The following is a 6,170-nucleotide window of genomic DNA, read 5'->3' on the forward strand; positions in this document are numbered from 1 at the left end:
GATGAATGTCTCTAAGAGAGGTACAAACATTCAAATTCAATCTCCATATACTTCCCTACTTGATATGATTAACTCGAGAGGTGATGAATATCCCTCTCTATCTGAGTTAGATTCGTATAACCATGGTAACACCTTTCATGAGTTAGATGGTAGGATAGAGTCCATGAACACCCTGTACAGACTTCCACCCCACCTTAGGATCACTCCAGCCGCCCCTGGGGATATGACTTGTAATTGGGAGGGGGATACTTTGTTTATCTATCGAGGAGCCCTGACCGCGGGTCTTAGGTTCCCATTCCATGAATTTATTCCTCACTTACTTGCCGATGTACAAATCAACCCTTGTCAACTCCCTCCTAACGCTTGGAGGAACATTATCTGTTTTATGGTCCTTTGTCTTAGAAACAATTTTCCTCTTTCCGTAGCTGTCTTTAGGAAAGTTTTCCAATTCTATAATAGCTCCATGAGTCAACCAGGTTGGGTTTTAATTCGTCAACGGCCCAAAATCCCTCATATCTTTGATAGTAATTCCATAGTTGAGAACAACCCCAAATGGAGGGACGAGTTTATGAGGCTGACCTGGGCTGGGGGTGACTGGGCCACACTCTTCCGTAGGCCCTTTTGCAAAGTGTCAGATGGGAGTCCAGGTAGCATCAGATTATCTGATGAGGAGGAGGTGGCCTACCAAGCCTTAATTTCAGATGATGGGAAAACAGACACCTGGACCCTCTTAGAGGAGTTTTCCTTGAAGAAAGTTGGTCTCTCTCAGGCCAGTGATAAGGGTAAATTTATAACTGGATAACCATTTTTCCTTCCCTTTAATTGTAACGTTTTATCTCTCCTGCAATTTAATATTCTTTCTATCTTTCTTTTTCAGCTTGCAAGGCCATCAATAATGTCAACAGGCCCAAGGAAGGGGAGTCAGGCCGCCAGAAGAGGGCCAAGCTAAACAGGGCCCCCAGGAGCAAACCTGACGGTCCTTCTTTTCTTAAGCCCCATGTCCCGGTGGTCGAACTGGGGGACGATGTGGATCCTCCACTTAAGGCACATTCCTTCAGGCCTAACTGGGGCTTCAGGAGGAGCGATACGGTGGTTGGATCCACCAAACACGCCAAGGATTGGTCGTACCATTCCATCACTCCCCACGACTTTACTGACATTGTTACGGGGAGTGATATCGAGACTATAGAGCTTCTGGGTTCTCAAGCCCAAGCTGCGGTAACTTTCTTTTTTTCTCTTTTTCTTTGAATCCCAACTTTTTCGTATTTCAACGAACTTGTGCTAACTCATACATATTTCTTTGCAGAGTAATACCTACTTCCAGGCGGCCCTCCATCAGGCTAGGTCCTGGAAGGGTAACTCAGATGAGTTTGAGAAGGAGATGAAGAAATGGGAGGAGAGAGCCATGGTCCTGGAGAAGAAGCTGGACACGAAGAAAGAGGAGCTGGCTAAGGCTCATTCCGAGCTGGTGAAACTTAGGAGCGATAAGGATAAGCTCATTGATGACTACATGGATTCTGACAAGTTTAAGAATCTCATGGAGATTCATGATGAGGGTCTTTATTCCCTACAGTTTACTCAGGGATGGGATGCGGCCGTAAAGGCGGTTTCTGAGAAGCACCCGGGCTTAGTCGACCCTAAGGACTTTATAAGTCCTGAGCAGGCTGAGTCGGAGGACAGCATAGATGCCCTCTTCAATTCCCCTCGGCCAGATGATCGCATCTTGGATCCTAACACTGCTTCTCCTCCCGCTTCTCCTGCGAAGGATGCTGAAGGCGCTGATAAGGAGCAAGAGAATGAAGGCTCCCGCATGGAGGAGTAGTTTTTTTATTCTGTAATTTTATCCTTAACTTATGTCTGGACTTTTGTTTGTATTAAAACTTATTACCCTCCGGGGTTATTTTACATGCTACTCTCCTTATTCGCATCTCTCTCCTTTATTTTTCCGATACTTTAATATGCATTCAAACTTGACCTAATGGGCCACACAAGTATTATCACAACTCAAACATCCATAGGTTGAAATAATTTCGAACTCTTCAATTTCAAGTCTGGTTTTCCAAAACCTTATATAATATGGGTTCGACCCTGATCAATAATAGCTAGAAAATAAAAATCCTACGCAAACAAAGCTTCAAGGTGCTCTCAAACCTACTTGTCACAATGACAAGTGAGAATCGTACTTCGACTATCTTACACGTAGTAAACCTTCAGGTTTTGTGCGTGCTAGGTTCTCGGGACTTCAAAACCATCCATAGTCTCCAGCTTGTAGGTTCCTCTACCCTGAACGCTCTTGACTTTGTACGGACCTTCCCAATTTGGGGCAAGTTTCCCTTTCTGTCCTACCCCAGAACCTTCTATCTTCCTTAAGACTAGGTCACCTTGTTTAAAGAACCTTTCTTTAACCCTTAAGTTGTAGTAGAATGAAGCCTTCTTCTGATACTCTACTATCTTTGCATGTGCTTCATCTCGCACTTCATCGATTAAGTCTAGAGTCAACCTTTGTCCTTCCTCATTTTCCTCAGCATTGAAAGCCCGAATCCTTGGAGAGGAATGTAATATCTCCACTGGAACTACTGCTTCTGCCCCATACGCCAACATGAAGGGAGTTGCTCCTGTCGTGACTCTACAGGTAGTCCTATAGGCCCATAATATGGGAAGTATCTCATTCACCCAATTATTTCTTGACTTCTCGATCCTCTTCTTTAGTCCATTCAGGATTATTCGATTTGCTACTTCCGCTTGCCCATTGGCTTGTGGGTGAGCCACGGAGGTGAACCGTATCTCAATTTCATTTTCTTCACAATACTTCTTGAATTCCTCGTTGTTAAACTGCGTTCCATTGTCGGTGACTAGGACACGGGGAATTCCATATCGGCACATAATGTTTTTCCACAGGAATTGTGCAACCTGTTTAGTTGTGATTTTGGCCAAGGGTTTGGCTTCAATCCACTTAGTGAAATAATCAATGGCTACAATCAGAAACTTCCTTTGTGCCGTGGCCATAGGGAAAGGCCCTAGAATATCCATCCCCCACATAGCAAAGGGAATAGGCGAGTTGATAGATGTCAGCATTTCGGGAGGTTGTCTAATAACAGGTGCATGCTTCTGACGGCGGTCACACTTCTTCACATATTCTTTGGCATCAGCCATCATTTCCGGCCAATAAAAGCCTAGATGAGTTATCTTATGAGCCAAGGCCCTGCCCCCCAAGTGTTGTCCACAAATACCTTCATGCACTTCTTCAAGAGCCAAGCGTGCCTCATCGGGCCTGAGACACCTCAAGTAGGGAACCACGAAAGATCTTTTGTAAAGAATCCCATCTATCAAAGAGTACCTTAGTGCTCGAACAGTTAACTTCCGTGCTTCAGTTGCATCACTTGGAAACCAACCGGTTTGAATGTGAGCCTTGATAGGATCAATCCATGACGTCCCCAGGCCTATGGGAGCCACAAGCTTAACATCTATGCTTCGTGTCTTCAAAACACGGAAGTACACACTTCCCGAACTTTCTTCTATCTCAGATGAAGCAAACTTTGATAGCGCATCTGCCTTATCATTTTCTTCCATTGGAATGTGTTCAACATGGCATTCATTAAATTGGGTCATCACAGCCTTTACTAGGCGGACATACTTAGCCATCGTATCATCCCTTGCCTCAAATTCTCCCTTTACCTGGGATATTATCAGCTTCGAGTCTCCCCGGACCTTTAAGTTTTTGACTCTAAGTGTCCCAGCTAGACCAAGGCCAGCTATCAGGGCTTCATATTCTGCCTCATTGTTTGTGATTGGGAAGTCTAGCTTCATAGCATACTCAATTAAGAACCCATCAGGGCTTTGCAAAACCAATCCTGCTCCACTGGAGTTTGTTTTTGATGCTCCATCAAAATAGAGAACCCAATATTCTTTATCATTCTTCTCTTTGCCCCCATTATCGACTCCCTTATCTTGAGGTATGGCATCTTCCTGCCCCCCGACTTCTTGATTGGGTATGGTACATTCCACCACGAAGTCAGCTAGTGCCTGGGCTTTTATTGCCGTACATGGCTTATACTTGAGATCGTACTCTCCCAGCTCTATCGCCCACTTAATCAATCTCCCACTTGCCTTGGGACTGTGAATGATATTTCTCAGGGGCTGATTTGTTAGCACCTCAATCTGGTGAGCCTGAAAATAAGGACGCAGCTTTCTCGATGCCATTACTAAGGCTAAAGCGAATTTCTCAATAGTTGAATAATTCAACTCAGCACCATGCAAAATTTTGATGACATAGTATACGGGTTTCTGAACTTTCAGTTCCTCCTTAACCAACACCGCGCTCAAGGCGCTCTCTGAAACAGCCAAGTACAAGAATAAAACTTCATTCAAAGATGGTTTGGCCAACAACGGGGCCTGAGCCATATACTTCTTTAACTCTTCGAATGCCTTCTGGTTTTCCTCATTCCATACAAAGTCCTTGATGTTCTTTAGTGACTTGAAGAATGATAGGCACTTGTCTCCTGACTTGGAGACGAATCGTCCTAGCGCAGCAACCCTTCCGGTGAGTTTCTGAACATCCTTGACAGTTTTTGGCGGTTCCATGTCCAGGATCGCCTATATTTTATCGGGGTTAGCCTCAATTCCTCTCTTTGAGACCATCAATCCCAAGAATTTCCCAGATCCTACTCCGAAGGCACACTTCGTAGGATTCAACATCATCTTGTGGTACCTCAGGACCTCAAAAGCTTCCCTCAAATGGGTTATATGATCAGTCTTTACTAGACTCTTGACTAACATGTCATCAACATAGACTTCCATAGTCTTTCCACCAACCTTTGATAGGTGGCTCCTGCATTCTTGAGACCAAACACCATAACAAGATAACAATAAACACCAAAGTCAGTGATGAATGATACATTTGGAATGTCATCCTTATGTATTTTGATCTGGTTGTATTCGCTAAATCCATCCATGAAACTCAGCATCTCATGCCCAGCAGTGGCATCAATCAAAGTATCAATCCTTGGCAGCGGAAAACAGTCTTTAGGGCATGCATCATTCAGATCAGTAAAGTCTATACACATCCTCCATTTTCCATTAGCCTTCCTCACCATTACAGGATTTGCTAATCACTCCGGAAATTGGATCTCCTCAATGAAACCAGCCTCTAAGAGCTCTTCTACTTCCTGTTTTATAGCCTCTTATCTTTCCGGGGCAAAATTTCTTTTCTTTTGTTTCACTGTCTTCCGGATTGGATCCAAGTTTAACCTGTGAGTAATCAATTCCGGGTCTATGCCTGGCATATCAGCTGCTGACCATGCAAACACATCACTATTTTCTTGCAAAAATTTCAACAACTTCCCTCTAAGGGGCTCCTCTAATGTGGCTCCAATGAAAGTCATCCTCTCAGGATTCTCGGGGTCTAAAGGAACCGAAACCAAGTCTTCTGCTGGCTTTCCTCTCTTCTCGTCATTTTCTCGGACATCCATATCTTCATTAGGAAGAACCTGCCCCCCCGACTCCATCTGCCCTCAAAGAGGCCACATAACAGCTTCTAGCCATTTTTTGATCTCCTCTCTCTTCTCCAATCCCGTTTCGGGTGGGGAACTTCACAACTGAATGGTAGGAAGAGGGGACTGCCTTAAAGGCATGTATCCCTGTTCTCCCCATGATAGCATTATAAGTTGAACTAGCCTTTACCACCACGAAATTCAACATCTGCGTTGCTTGTCTTGGTTCCGTACCTATGGTGGTTGGCAATTTGATTATCCCTTCCACAGGACATTCTACTCCAGCAAATCCATATATCGGCATGTCGGTTAGTGTCAACTGGGAATCGTTATACCCCATCCTTAGAAAGGCGTCGTGGAACAATATATCCACAGAAGCACCATTATCCACAAGGACCCTCTTAACCAGGCTATTTCCTATTATTGGTGTTATGACCAGCGGGTCGTCATGAGGAAACTTTACACCCTCTAGGTCAGAATCATCAAAAGCCAATGTTACTTCTGTCCTGGCCCTCTTCGGAGCTTCTCCAATAATATGCATAATCTCTCTAGTATATGCCTTTCTGGAATTTTTGGAAAATCCAGCAGCAGTTGGACCTCCAAAGATCGTGTTTATCACAGGCCCTCGAGGTCGCGGCCCTCCAAAGATTGCATTTATAACCGGCCCTCTAGGTTGGGGAT

This window comes from Apium graveolens, chromosome 8 (genome assembly GCF_009905375.1).
Source record: "Apium graveolens cultivar Ventura chromosome 8, ASM990537v1, whole genome shotgun sequence".
NCBI classification, from domain to species: domain Eukaryota; kingdom Viridiplantae; phylum Streptophyta; class Magnoliopsida; order Apiales; family Apiaceae; genus Apium; species Apium graveolens.